This window comes from Pongo abelii, chromosome 9, assembly GCF_028885655.2.
Source record: "Pongo abelii isolate AG06213 chromosome 9, NHGRI_mPonAbe1-v2.0_pri, whole genome shotgun sequence".
Classification (NCBI taxonomy): Eukaryota; Metazoa; Chordata; class Mammalia; order Primates; family Hominidae; genus Pongo; species Pongo abelii.
Window position 1 is genome coordinate 94,546,051 of NC_071994.2, and position 15,529 is coordinate 94,561,579.

Below are 15,529 nucleotides of genomic sequence, written 5' to 3' on the forward strand. Positions count from 1 at the left end.
ACAACATTGAATAAAGAAAACTTTTTACCCATGAAACAACCACAGAACTTAAACCAAAGCATCAACGAAAGTGTTAAATTTGGCTTAGTTAAGAGATAAAACATTTCAAAGACGAAAAAATTGGAGTTGTTTTTGTTTTAATCAGTAAAGCAAATCTATTGATTCTTTAAATGTCTATTAGTTATCTAGCTCAGGCTTATATTATAAACAATTACTGCCACTCCCAACTCTAACCAACACAAACACATACACACACACACACCCACACACACACACACATGCACCAATACACCAATATATCAGTGCATGAATCTGTCACATAGTAATACAAATAGAATAATTAAATCACTACTAGTTTATGGCAGAACAACAGTACTTTCAACTGCTGGTTGGCTAAGAACAGATTTTCCATTGGAGAAAAATGATATTGCTTCCAGATGGAACAGACGTGTGGCCAAAAGAGTTGTCTCTCTTCCTTTGTATTATCCACAGTCTTGAAAATAGCTACATCTACAACTTATGACACACAGTAGAAGGCACAACAGTTTCTATTCACTTCAAATTAAAAAATCAGAGTTTTGTTCTTTCAGGCTTAGACTCAGGAAATATTCATTAGAAAGAAAAATATTTAAGAGTTTGAGAAAGAAAAAAATTGAGACTCATCAGTTAGAAAATTGTCCTGAAATAATATTTGTCTCCTCCTTGCATCATAGAGAGTCTAATTGAAATTAATGGGATACGATAATTTAAGTCATTCATTCAGAAATTTTCACTGAGCACCAATTATGCACAATGCACCACAAAGCAGGTAAGTGAATAGAGGATGTAATTTGACACCACGTATTGTTATGACAGAGAGAGGCAAACTACTGCCTGTTTTTATAAGTAAGGCTTGGAACATAGCCATGCCTATTTGTTTATGTATTATCTATGACTGCTTTTGTGCCTCAAGAGCAGGTTTAAATTATTGTGACAGAGATCATATGCCAAGAACACTAAAAAAATTACTATCTGGCCCTTTATTGGAAATGGAACAAAATATTTCAATGTATGTTTTCTATGTGCTTTTTTGGAATATATTTTGAAAGTAGAGCAAGAAGGACTCTGAAGAATTGGATGAGGCAGATGAAGGAAAAAGAAAAATCAAGAATGGTTCAAATTTTTGACTTAAGCAATTAGGTGGAGCATGGTACGGTTTAATGAGACAGGGAAAATTGGAGGGAAAAGTAAAATTTCTTGTGTGAGGAAGAGGGGATGATATAAATCAATAGTTTTGTTTTCATATATCATAGTCTATAGAGATTAGTATATATTCATAGTACTGTATGATATTCTACCATATGAATAGATCACTATTTGTTTATATATATTCTAATATTGATAGCAATTTTAACTTTTTTGGTTTTGTGGTTATGAGAAATAATGCTTTCATACATTACTTTTCTTTTTATTATTATTATTATTATTATTATTATTATTATTATTATTATTATACTTTAGGTTTTATGGTACATGTGCGCAATGTGCAGGTAAGTTACATATGTATACATGTGCCATGCTGGTGCGCTGCACCCACCAACCTGTCATCTAGCATTAGGTATATCTCCCAATGCTATCCCTCCCCCCTCCCCCCACCCCACAACAGTCCCCAGAGTGTGATGTTCCCCTTCCTGTGTCCATGTGTTCTCATTGTTCAATTCCCACCTATGAGTGAGAATATGCGGTGTTTGGTTTTTTGTTCTTGTGATAGTTTACTGAGAATGATGATTTCCAATTTCATCCATGTCCCTACAAAGGACGTGAACTCATCATTTTTTATGGCTGCATAGTATTCCATGGTGTATATGTGCCACATTTTCTTAATCCAGTCTATCATTGTTGGACATTTGGGTTGGTTCCAAGTCTTTGCTATTGTGAATAATGCGGCAATAAACATACGTGTGCATGTGTCTTTATAGCAGCATGATTTATAGTCCTTTGGGTATATACCCAGTAATGGAATGGCTGGGTCGAATGGAATTTCTACTTCTAGATCCCTGAGGAATCGCCACACTGACTTCCACAAGGGTTGAACTAGTTTACAGTCCCACCAACAGTGTAAAAGTGTTCCTATTTCTCCACATCCTCTCCAGCACCTGTTGTTTCCTGACTTTTTAATGATTGCCATTCTAACTGGTGTGAGATGGTATCTCATTGTGGTTTTGATTTGCATTTCTCTGATGGCCAGTGACGGTGAGCATTTTTTCATGTGTTTTTTGGCTGCATAAATGTCTTCTTTTGAGAAGTGTCTGTTCATGTCCTTCGCCCACTTTTTGATGGGGTTGTTTGTTTTTTTCTTGTAAATTTGTTGGAGTTCATTGTAGATTCTTACAGATTCAATGCCATTCCCATCAAGCTACCAATGACTTTCTTCACAGAATTGGAAAAAACTACTTTAAAGTTCATATGGAACCAAAAAAGAGCCCGCATCGCCAAGTCAATCCTAAGCCAAAAGAACAAAGCTGGAGGCATCACACTACCTGACTTCAAACTATACTACAAGGCTACAGTAACCAAAACAGCATGGTACTGGTACCAAAACAGAGATATAGATCAATGGAACAGAACAGAGCCGTCAGAAATAATGCCACATATCTACAAGTATCTGATCTTTGACAAACCTGACAAAAACAAGAAATGGGGAAAGGATTCCCTATTTAATAAATGGTGCTGGGAAAACTGGCTAGCCATATGTAGAAAGCTGAAACTGGATCCCTTCCTTACACCTTATACAAAGATCAATTCAAGATGGATTAAAGACTTAAATGTTAGACCTAAAACCATAAAAACCCTAGAAGAAAACCTAGGCATTACCATTCAGGACATAGGCATGGGCAAGGACTTCATGTCTAAAACACCAAAAGCAATGGCAACAAAAGCCAAAATTGACAAATGGGATCTAATTAAACTCAAGAGCTTCTGCACAGCAAAAGAAACTACCATCAGAGTGAGCAGGCAACCTACAAAATGGGAGAAAATTTTCGCAACCTACTCATCTGACAAAGGGCTAATATCCATACATTACTTTTCATGTCTCTCCACGAACACGGTATATATGCTTCTACAGGTACGGTCATTCCCAGAAATGGAATTACATTGCCATAGGGTGTACCTATCTTTAATGTATTAGATAAAGCTAAATTCTTTTTCAAAAGAGCTGGGCATGCTGGCTCATGTCTGTAATCCCAGCATTTTGGGAGGCTGAAGTGGGTGGATCACTTAAGGTCAGGAGTTTGAGACCAGCCTGGCCAATATGTGAAAACCCCATCTCTACTAAAAATACAAAATTAGCCGGGCATGGTGATGGGTGCCTGTAATCCCAGCTACTCAGGAGGCTGAGTCAGAAGAATCACTTGAACCTGAGATGTGGAGGTTGCAGTGAGCTGAGATCACACCACTGCCCTCCAGCCTGGGTGACAGAGCAAGACTCCATCTCAAATAATAATAATAATAATAATAATTAATAATAATAAAGTAATCATACCACCAAAAGTATATGAGAGTCCCTTTGCTCACATACTAATCAATGCTTGGTATTATTTTTCATTATAATTGTAGCCATTTTGACGATTAAGAAGTAGTATTTAATTGTGGTATAATCTGAATTTCCCTATGCTTTTTACAAGCTTGTAGTAGACACAGAAAGAAATTGAGTGAGAGGGAGATGTACTTTTGGAGTCAAAATCATGATGCAATGCTTATAGCAGAAAGATAATGGATAGCAAGAGGCTGAAGCTGAAAGAAAAAAAAAAAGAATGGATGGAACAAAGGCTTGAGGAGATGAGAGAAGAAGTCTCAAATTGAAGGAAAAGGACTATCCTGGAACAAGAAAACATCCTAAGATGGGAGTGAAGATGGTCAAGGCAAAGACAGGGAGGGGCAACATAAAATTGCAAGATTTCCTGACTTGAGTTTTCTATTTTATTTTTAGGAATTATTAAATTGCCTGCTCAGAGTCAGTATTGAGGTAGATGACAGATATAGTTGAAATAAAATAGCTACTATAAGAAACTGGAGAGAGAGCTCAGTACCACTTTATATCCAGGACATAATATGCACCTAAACAATTTGAATATATTTATAATAGAACTTATGAAACAAATCTTAAACTGTTAATATGTCTACATATTTCTCCCACTATACTGTAAATTCCTTTAAGGCAGAAGCTATATTTCCCTTTGTATGACCAGGTTCTATTAACAGTTCTGCTATCCAGTAGTTATGTAATACATTTTTTTGGAAGAAAAAATTTTTATAAAATATAGAAAGTTCTATATTAAATCTCTTCTTTAATTAGCCTTGACATCCTTGGACATTTCCCAAGAAGGGATAAGGAAATGCTACCAAGAATGCACTTGCTTGAGATACTAAAGAGATTCCTTTGACTTGAGTGAAATCTGGGCACCCAGGCATTGGAGCTGAACTAAATCAAAAGAGGACATTGTTCTTCAAATTGCCATTAAAGGTAATGCAGGGACTGTTCCACAGTTAAATGAGAGAAGAGGACATGATAGATAGTTGAGAGGATTCATCCATGAACATTTATAAATGCCATCTGGGTACATCCAGACTTATTTTGTGGAACTAGCAGATATGGACTTTACAGATTAGATAAGAGAAGGCCCAGAAAATCCTTTTTTTAAAAACATACATATTATCAACTTATTTTTTACTTTCAGGCTCATTTTTTTTGACACTTTTCAAGTTGCATAAATTATGAAAGGGCTCCTGAAGAAGAAAACTAGAATGTACATGCTAAGCACTTTACAGAACTCATTGTAGACTTTCTGCTTTCTCTTCAACTCTATATGCCATCCATCAGAAAACAGTGTAAGCTCTAATTAAAATATAATCAGAATCTAACTATGTGCCACAGTATCTTCCATTCCAAGACATCTTCATCTGGTATCCGGATTAACGCAACAGCCTCTGCTATTTCCTTGCTTTGACTCTTGTCCTTCGACAGTCTATTCATGACAGAGTAGCCAGAGTGATCCTTTAATATTTAAGTCAGATTAGGTCTCCTTCCCTAATCATAACCCTCTAATGCCTTCTAATTGCACTTGAAATAAAATCCATGACCCTTGTAATGGTATATGACACTCAAAAGATGCATCCCCTGTTCCTTCTTTTGTCCCTTCTCCACTTGTCACTATATTCTGTCCCACTGGCTTCCTAGCTTGGAGTCCTTCAGGTTCCAAACCCAGGGCCCTCACTCTGCTTGAACTTCTCTTTTCTCACGTGTTATTCTTATTTCTCTTTCTTCACAATGCAGGTGACTGCTTCAATGTCACTTCCCAGAGATGCCCTCCCTGGCCACTCTGTCTTAAACAGCAATTCCTATCACTTTCTGGTCCATTATTGGGCTTTATTTTTCTTTATAATACATCACTATCTAACATAATATTATAGAACATCTGTTTATTTCTGTTTATCTCACTAAAATATGAAGTCCATGAGGGCAGAGATTTTCCTTGTTTCTCTTTTTTTTCCAACACCCTGTATGGCAGAGTAAGTATGTAAAATTATTCAATGGATGAATCAATTGTTCTCATTTAATCTTTACTCAAAGAAGTTCCAATTTTACTAGTAAAAGGAAACATGTTAGGCCAGGTGTTGTCCCTCACACCTGTAATCTCAGCACTTTGGGAGGCCAAAGCAGGAGGATCCCTTGAGCCCAAGAGTTCGAGATCAGCCTGTGCAACATACTGAGACCCTGTCTCTAAAAAAAAGAAAAAGAAAAGAAAACAAAAGAAAAGTAAAAGGGAAGGGAAGGGAAGGGAAGGGAAGGGAAGGGAAGGGAAGGGAAAAGAAACCATATCAGGAAGGTTGAATAAATTTTGAAGATGACTAGTTTGAAAGTTCAATCTAATATTCAAACCTAAATAAATCTCTTTGATTATAAAACCAATAATTTTGAGATTTATTTCATAATAAATGTTCATTCAAGTATCTATGTAGATACATTACATGTCATCTAAATGAGTTTTTCTCTTTTGAAAAACCAGTCTTACGGGTATTCAGTTGTGGTAACATGTTGAATGTAAAAATAATTCCCTGTGTTTAATTATTACTAATAACTGCATGTATTCTATTTCAAAGTAGCTTCAACCTTACTGTAAAAATATAACCTGAGTCTAGTCTCCAGCTGGACCTTAACGATGCCACCAACATATTAATAATATTCTTTATAATTCCATAATTTCATTTATACATTTATACATCTCAAATCAACTCTATGCAAGGCACTGCAGAATACTTGATGGGAGATACAGAAGTGAAGCAGAACTAGTTTTCCCTAAAATATCCTGATAAGAAAGATAAGGCAGGTGCATAAACATCTGTAGCACAAGATATGGTGTAATGAGACATTTTTGTACTTAGACTCCCTTGTATAGGAGCCAAGTTATTCTAATGTGTTTCTATGACCTTCTCATTTACACCTCATTTATCAGAATGCACCATAAACCACATTATTTTACCTCATTTCAAGATTTTCTTCATTCAAAATAGGAGTGTATGACACAGGCTATATATATTACCTTCTAAAAATAGATCTTCATAATTAGACTAAACACATTGTCTTTTTATGCCTTTTTCCCACCTCAAGGACTTCATAGCACTAATATACAGATATTTATATACTTGCCACAAATATTTCATATATAGGTAAGCATGGAGCAATATAACTTCACAAGTTGTGTCTTCCACTTACCTTTGAACAATTATATACAGAACATCTTACAAAATGCTTTTAAAGAGTCTAATTTTTCAAGAAATCTAAATTGGCAATACATTCTAATGATTAAATGACCCTTTTCTGCCTGCTTACAGGATATTGGAAGTGTGGTTTACTTGAATGCGTCAATACATAAACAATAACTAAGATATACAAGTAACTTCAGTACAGTAGAATTGCTATGTTATTCTGTCCACAAACATCACAAGCAAATTTAATACTGGGTGTTCAAATAGCATTGACATAATATTTTAATGTTTTATTTGTTTGAATTTAGAAATATAATTCATAAAAAAGCTTATATCACAGAGATTTACCTTCGTTGTGACTTATAAATTCTCTTAAGAAAATAAATTGTCCAAAAGCAACAATGACTCATTTTCAAGCTAAGAGTTAGGTTCTAGGCTGCTGATTCTTATATTCTTGTTTTCTATTTCAAATGGACACAGTGGCAGGAGTACGGGGCTTATAGCAGGAAGCCCTGTATGTGAGTCTTACCAATTGGCAACTCCAACAGCTTATAGAACCAGAACAAATAGACTGGCTTGACAGAGTGGTAAGATAACACTTCCTTTGGTTAACATCAACGAAGCTTTCCAGCTCACGTTCAAAATCTAGAATACTTAGTTTGATAAAAGTGTCACTAACGTAGACCATGGGAAAAAATCAGACTGAATCCATATAGTAATATTCCATGACATTAAAAAAAAAATTACAGAAGCTTAATTAGAAAGCAACATATTTCTCTGGTTTGTATGTGTAAATGTCAGAAAATAGGTATTTAAGGGCTTCCACGGTTCAGGAAATTTCTCTGAGTAAATACAATACACAAGTCTGGACATACAACATTTCTAATATACAAGAAGTAGAAAGTTTCTAAGAATGGTGAATCATAACATAGAGAGAAATTCAACCAGGGAACTTTGTTTTACTGACTAGGAAGAAACAAAGCAAGGGTTACAATAAACGAATCACGATCCATATGTTCCCTCACCCTCTGTCATTTATTCAGCACAGGGAAACTACATTTATTCTGCACATAGGACATATGTAGCCCCTCCCAAAGAAAAATATTCATTATATTAAGAAGATAAACATTTTACTATCTCTTTGGTTATTTGCAAGACCACCCTGCCAACATCAGAGTTAGCTTTTAAGAAAATCATGCAGAGCAACACAGAGCAGAAATAATATTTCTTTCTTTTCTTCCACTTCTCCATCCAATCCTTGCTCCACCTCATCTTTTAAGTAATCCTTGCTGTACATAACAATAAATTAAGAAATAAGCATGTGATTAGGGCATATATGTCCTAATGGCTGCTCATTAGCTATACAAAAACTCACCTGAAGCTTTGAAAATGAACGCTTAAAAATGGGTACAATTATAGGCTTTATGTTATATACATTTTACCGCAGACACACACACACACAAACTTACAAGGTGTTGTTACAAGTTATCACTTTCATTCCTAGACTGAGGAAAAAGGGGGGAAGGGAGATGGTTTTTCTTAGCCTAGTAACATATCCTTCATTTTTTTCTGTTATTTATTTCCATTACAGAGTAATCTCCCTTATGATTGACACATTCTTTCTTTAGATATGTTAATACCTTAATGCTTACAACAGTCTAGTTTAGCTGGCCTGGAAATCTTCCCTTTCAGAGGACGCTCAGAGGACATTATTATTCATGTTTCAAAGTTATTTGGGGATATTTCACCATTACTCCAATGCATCACCTGCTTTTACATTAGAGCATATTTTTGGTAATTTAACTTCTTATATATAACTTTGTGACTGTATTCATTAAGAACATGGATTCCAGAGCCAGACTTCCCAGGGTTGAATTCTAACATATTCACATATTAGCTGTGTGACCCTGGACGAAGATTTTGATCTTTCTGTTTCTCATTTTCACAGCTGCAACACAAAGATAGTAACATCCTCCTGATAGTTTTGTCATGAGAATAAATGACTTAATATATGCAAAATACTGGAAACAGTGTTTGGCACATCACATATTATTTATTGATTTTTGACAATGACTGGACACTGAGAATACAATGGAAAAAACTAGAGATACAGTACTTCTCTCAATAGAATATATGAAGCTTATATTCTATTCAAAGGGACAGACCCAAAACTCCAATCAGAAAGGGAAGGAAAATAACTGAATGTTACAATAGGGCTTATGAAGGGAAGAAGAAAAGGATAGAGAGAGATAAAAGGAAATTTGTTAAGATAGAGTGGTCGGGGAAATCTTCCCCAAAGGGATAATAATCTAAAAGGTAAAGGATTACTCCTGAGGAGGCTGGAGGGGAGAACACTCCTGAAAGGGAGTAGCAGCACATACAAAGGGTGCGGGGTAGTGAAGAGCTTGGTGTTGGAGGAACTGGAAGAAGTCAAGGTGTTGGGAAAGGTAGAATGCTCTATTTGGCGTTATTTCATAAAACCAGTCATCTGCAAATATCAATGCAAAATTTCTTCTTATGTTCATGAGCTGCGTAGCCCATGCCTGATACTCAGTAGTTTCTAATGCTGTTCTTTTTTTTTTTCATATTTCAAGACAGAATTTAGCAAGTTCTCAAATGGAGGGAAAAATATACAATCATAGGCTTACAGAACAAAAAAAAATTTTGAAAATTTACTGTTTTGACGTGTATTCCAAAATAACCTAACATCCAAAGTTCCTAGTGACTCTACAGTTTTAGTACTAACCCTGTATTTGCATTTATAAAAGACTCTAAATATGAATAAAAGTGGCAAGACTGCACATGTGACACCATAAATGGCACATAAAGCCAGATGCCAATGATCCTGTGTGAAAAGCAGAGGGAGAGAGTCTCAGATAGAGCCAGTGAAAGAAGAAAATAAAGAACAAAAGCACAAATGGTCCGAAACCGTAGGCTGCCAAAACCATGCAGGTATGAAGAAACCTAATGATTTAAGAAAAGAGAGAGAAAAACATATATTCCTGAAGGGCCAGAGAAGGTAATCTGTCCTGGATTTCCATCACCACGTTATTCTTTGATATGAATGTCCCAGTTGTAACTCTAGCATATTTTCATGTGAGTAATGTAACCTGAAGGTTCTTGCAGAAGAAATTCTGACAGATGGAGCCAACTTCAATGTATAAGGTAACCCCAAAAGCAACATCTGGTTGAGCACCAGGAGTTAGTAAACTCCGAAGTATCTCATAGGTGGATTGCTTATCTGATGAGGTCACAAGGAAAACACAAATGTATAGGAGGAAGCACAGCTGCAACAACCACAGGAACTGCTCTGATACAGTGTTTCTCATCCTTATGATCAGGCACAGGTTCTTGCCTTAACATCACAGGCAGAAGTGTCAGCCACTTCCTAAAATAAAAGCAATCAACAATGCCAGAAACCAATTTTACAACAATCTTTCATTGAAGTAGAGAATGTTGATAGTCGGATATTGATAGAGTAATAATTTTGGGGACATCATAGAAGAAGAAACCTGCCAAAGGGAGTATCCATCTTCAAATTCACAAATTAATTCTTTCAACAGATCATTATCAACTGGCCTACTACATGCAAGTCATAACTGGGGATACAGCAGTGATAGCCTCATGGTCTTTAGATGATTTCAACCGATATTTTCAAGTGTCTTCTCTGTGTCAGATACCATGCTAGAGTCTCAGGACACACAGTTAAAAGCCACAGTTGCTGCCTTTAAGGAACTCACAGTCTAGTTGGAAAGGCATGCAATTCAGGAAGTATAGCATGAACAGTGCTACAGTAAAGAATTGCACAGAGTGCTAGGGAGCCCTGTCTGGGAAAAGGCATGTTAAGAAAATCTTTCAGGCCACATGAAGACTGAACTGAGTCTTCAGTGATGAGGAAGACTGACCCAAGCTGAAACAAAAAGAAATTACATTCCCAAAAAGCTAATTTACATGAATAAAGTCACAGAACTATGAAATATAGTAATAGCTAATATTTATTTCATTTTTACAATGTATATGTCCGGTGTATAATGAGTACTTTATAAATAAATAGGATAATATATTAAACTCATTTTTCAAATGAAGAAACTGAGGCTTAGGGAAATTAGGTCACTTAAGTAAACTTAAACACTTACTTACTAAACTAGAGCTAGGATGTGGTTCTATACATGAAACTCCAGAGCTAGAGCTCTAGATCGCTGTGCTTGAATGTCTGGTATGTCTGCAGAGTATGTCTGAATTGGGAAACACAAGTGTAAAATTAGGCAGAAGCCAGATTTTGCAAAAACGTGTAGTACTTACTAAAGGCTTGGATTTAAATTTGAAGGTAAATTACCAATAAAATATTTTAAACAGAAAAGGATCACAACTAGATTAATGTTTATATTTCTTTTTACTTTAACTATAGTTTATAGAATAGATTTCAGGAGACAAAATCAAAGGCAGAGGGAACAAAGTAGGACACTAGAATAGTACAGAGAGAGATGGCGATGTCCTGAAATAGGGGAGTGACAGATGGGTAGGAGACAGATATGAGAAATGGGATGGGGCATTACTTTGAGGTGAAGGGTGAGAGAGAGAGGAAAAAAAGTGTCTACCCCAGATTGACTGGGAAAATGTGGCTGTCCTTAGCCAAGATTTAAAGACGGGAGGTAGAGCAAGCTTTTCTGTTTTGCACAATTTCAGGTTGACACTCTCATGAGGCATTCAAGTGGAAATTTCTAGCAATTTGAACATGAGTTAGACGTTCAGATTAATTCTGAAGGCAAGTTAGCTGACTTTAACCACCAGAACAATCATTTAAAAGAAATGTTAGTAGAGTAATCCAAAATGCAGCATTTTCAATTTCAAGGCCAGCTTCTGCCATTTACTAACCATGTAAGCTTAAATCAATCATTCAGACTTTCTGGTCCATAGTTACTTCTCTTTAAAATAAAGCAGACAGTACTATGTGACCTCTAAAGCCCATTCCAATTCTAAAAGTTCTAATATATTTTTCAATGTGTTTTTATTTTGGTCTTACGCCTTAAAGAGTTGGCCATCTAATGAGTGATAATGAAATGCTGGAAAGAGATGAGGGAGATGGATCAATGTCATAATAAGAAAGGAAGAGGATTCAAATGAGAATAAGTTAAATTTCAGTAAAACTTTATTCTCTTATTTATTCTACAAATATATATTGAGTTCATGCTATGTGCCAAGCACTACATTATTCTCTATAATTAAAATAAACATGGTACTGTCTTTGTAAACCTATATGTCCTTGAGGAAGTCGCTTAATTGTGTTTTTATTTTAGGTGTAAACTAAAGCTAATAATAACTCTACTGCTATTATGCTAATCAAGTGCCATAATGTACTGAAGAGTCCTTTATAAACTTGATACAATTGATATGTTAACATTATTCTCCTGTAAGAATCTCACTATCCCCAGTCTCAGAGCATCATACTCTGCATACTGAGAGCATTAAAAAACTATATTTCATCAAATCTTCATGGACTATGATTCACCATTATTATATTCATTACTAAGAAAGAAAAACTCTGCCAGTTAAGCTATGACACAATGATGGGATGTCATCAATTATAAAATTTACCCTGACTTCATAAATGTTAAAATATGAAAAAACAAATAAACTGTATAAAACTTGTGAGTTAGCAGTCAACTAGCTGAGTACATAGTTAGCATGGAGATAACATGACCTTAGGAAAAGGATGTAGCAGACTAATTTAATTAGTTATTATCATTAAAAAAATAAACTCTCTAAATAAGGAAGCAAGAATAGACACAATTTGTGGGATTTCATCAAGCATCTGTTTACTTCTCAAATGATATTATCAGCAGTAATCTGTGCAGATGTAGTCCAGACCATGCTATTCTGACATGATTTGTTGAATGGTCTGATGTTCCTTTTATACAGACATTCATTGAAAAGCTGTCATATACAGGCACTGTGCATGGATTTTAGGTGCAAAGAGGACAATATTCACAATCCCCACACAAGAACCTCAAAACTTGGATTGACTCTAAAGATTGGTTATTGAATGAGTAGGGCTACTTTGAAAAGAATTTTTAGGAGAAGTGGAGGCAGAGACCATCTGGTATTTGTGTTGCTTGAAAATTTTATCACTGTTATCAATAAAGGATGCTTTCATTAAGTTTGCAGATAGTGACAATTTCAGAAAATTAAACTGTAGAAGAATGAAACTAAATGCAAAGCAGACTTGACAGAGTATCTATTCAAACATGTTAATAGTCAATAGCTGGTAGTGTAAGATGATATAGTCTCGGAATGAAAAGCAGCCATCTAAATACAGAATTAGAAACAATGTGCAAAATAACCTAGATGGGCCTAGATACTGGAAAAATAGAGAACATGAGTTCTTTGCTATAGCACCTGCTTTAAAAAACCTGGAGAAATCATGGGAGAAAAAGAAAGGCTAAAGGGAAATCTTAAGGGGGTAGAAGGGTTATGAACTAATGTCTAGAGATAACCCAAAGGGATAACCCACCCCTGAGTTCAGGGCAAGAAGGATTATTATGAGAAGCAGTGGCACAAACAAACAATGCCTTTCGTAGTGTCACAAATAGAAAATGTAGCACACATTACCTATCACAGAGAGAAGAACTTCAATGATTCAAAAAGTAGCTATAAAATTATCAGTTAAAGGCGTGACTCTATTACAGGTAATGAGATAAATAAAAATATTCATTCTCATATTCCTGTAGCCATTTGTCATTCATTATATATCAATGTTTCCCAAAGTGCATTCCACTGAAGGATAGTTCCATAGGGTGACATTATATTGGTGTGAGAGTGTGGAGAATTAAGTTATATAAATATGTTTGGGAAACTCCAGGTTAAACAATGGCAAACAAGTTACTTCATCAAGAAATTCTTATAAATTTTATGAGATTATATGTGTGTCTCCAACTTAGTCTCTAACCTGACTATGATACAACATTTTTTCTCCCCCTCACAAAGCATATTAAGGAGCACTTCGAGTTCTACACAGGTCAATTAAGAAAATTCCAGGCCAGGCGTGGTGGCTCACGCCTGTAATCCCAGCACTTTGGGAGGCCGAGGTGGGCGGATCACGAGGTCAGGAGATCGAGACCATCTGGCTAACATGGTGAAACCCTGTCTGTACTAAAAATACAAAAAATAAAAAGAAAAGAAAATTAGCTGGGCGCGGTGGCGGGCGCCTCTAGTCCTAGCTACTTGGGAGGCTGAGGCAGGAGAATGGCGTGAACCCAGGAGGTGGAGCTTGCATCGAGCCCAGATCATGCCACTGCACTCCAGCCTCAGCCACAGAGCGAGACTCCGTGTCAAAAAAAAAAAAAAAAAAAAAAAAAAAAAAATTCCAGTGCAGGTGAATCTCTGCCATAAGAGAGGCCTGAGAAGATATTCTCCTAAAACCCTAAAATTTCTTTTTTCTAAAAAAATATAAAATCATTATTTTTTCAAGCCATGAAAGTTTGGAGAAGAATCTTCTTAAGGAAACAGAAGGAAGGCTGCATTATTAAGAAGTCCTAAAGGCTAAGCCAAACAAAGGACTGCTAAAGTAGAAGTCATTTTTACTTGATGTGGATATAAGAATTTTCCGACAACAAGAAAAACACTTTAGAGTCTAGGCACACTTATAATTCCCTAGGAACCTGATGGCTTTAGTAGACTGTAAACTCATTTCTTTTCTTTTAAGGGGCCACTTCATAGACATCACACTTAATTTCAAGTGTAAGATTAAATCACAACCTTCCAGTTGAGTTTTAATCTACAGACTTTGTCTTCTCAAATGGAGCAGGCATAAAATTTTATTTATTGGTGTATCAGGTAGCTCTTCTAGGGGGTGATGAACACTGGCTTTAGGGCTCACTTGAGTGAAATACTATGTCAGGGACTGCTGCCTGCTTCTGTTTGTAAAGCATTAGAGCAGAGATAAGAATTGTGTGTGATACACATCTTGCAAAGCCACCATTTGAGTCCTCCCACAGATTTAAAAACTGTATCTGGTGAAATGATATGGTATATAAACAATATGTCTCTTCCAAAGTCAGGCAAATTAATATTAGGGTCTAAAAAATAAATGTTTTGTTAATTTAGGTCTTCAAACAATATTTTGACAGATTCTACCTGTCCTGCTCTTCTTCGCCTAGCACAATTATTTTCTTATGCAACATTCAAAGAGCCCATGTTCACACTCAAAGGATGAAATTCTTTGTTTACATAATAATCTATTTTTGTATTGATTCTTACTATATATGTGAGTTACTTTGTTTTTCATTTAATCAAAATACTAATCCTATGAATTATTATTGCCATCCTAACATAAAGTGTTACAGTTTAGAAGGGGTTAAATCAAATGCCCAAAGTCACAGTCTTAATAAATGGCAAAGCTGTGTATATAATAAAATTACATCTTTTTGACTTTAAAGTCCATTCGTTTTTGGTTTGAGCAATGGACCTTCAGAATATCAGCACTCTGCTGCTTTGCATGCTTAGCTTGTTGGTTTGGGTGGACAAATACATGATATTAATGAGCCCTAAGTCACAGACTATCAATATTGCTACTGCTTTCACAAATGGCCTATGAAAAGGTCAATAGGTGAGCAGCCAAGGGCAGCTGTGACTGAAAACCAAAAGCAACCCTGGGTGTACAGGTGTTCCTGATCATCACTACACATACCTTTAGGCATTTTATAGTGATTTTTGCTGGATGGTTATTTGCAACTACAACCTGTAGTCAATTGACCCAATATAAAGATGCCAAAGCTACATGTGT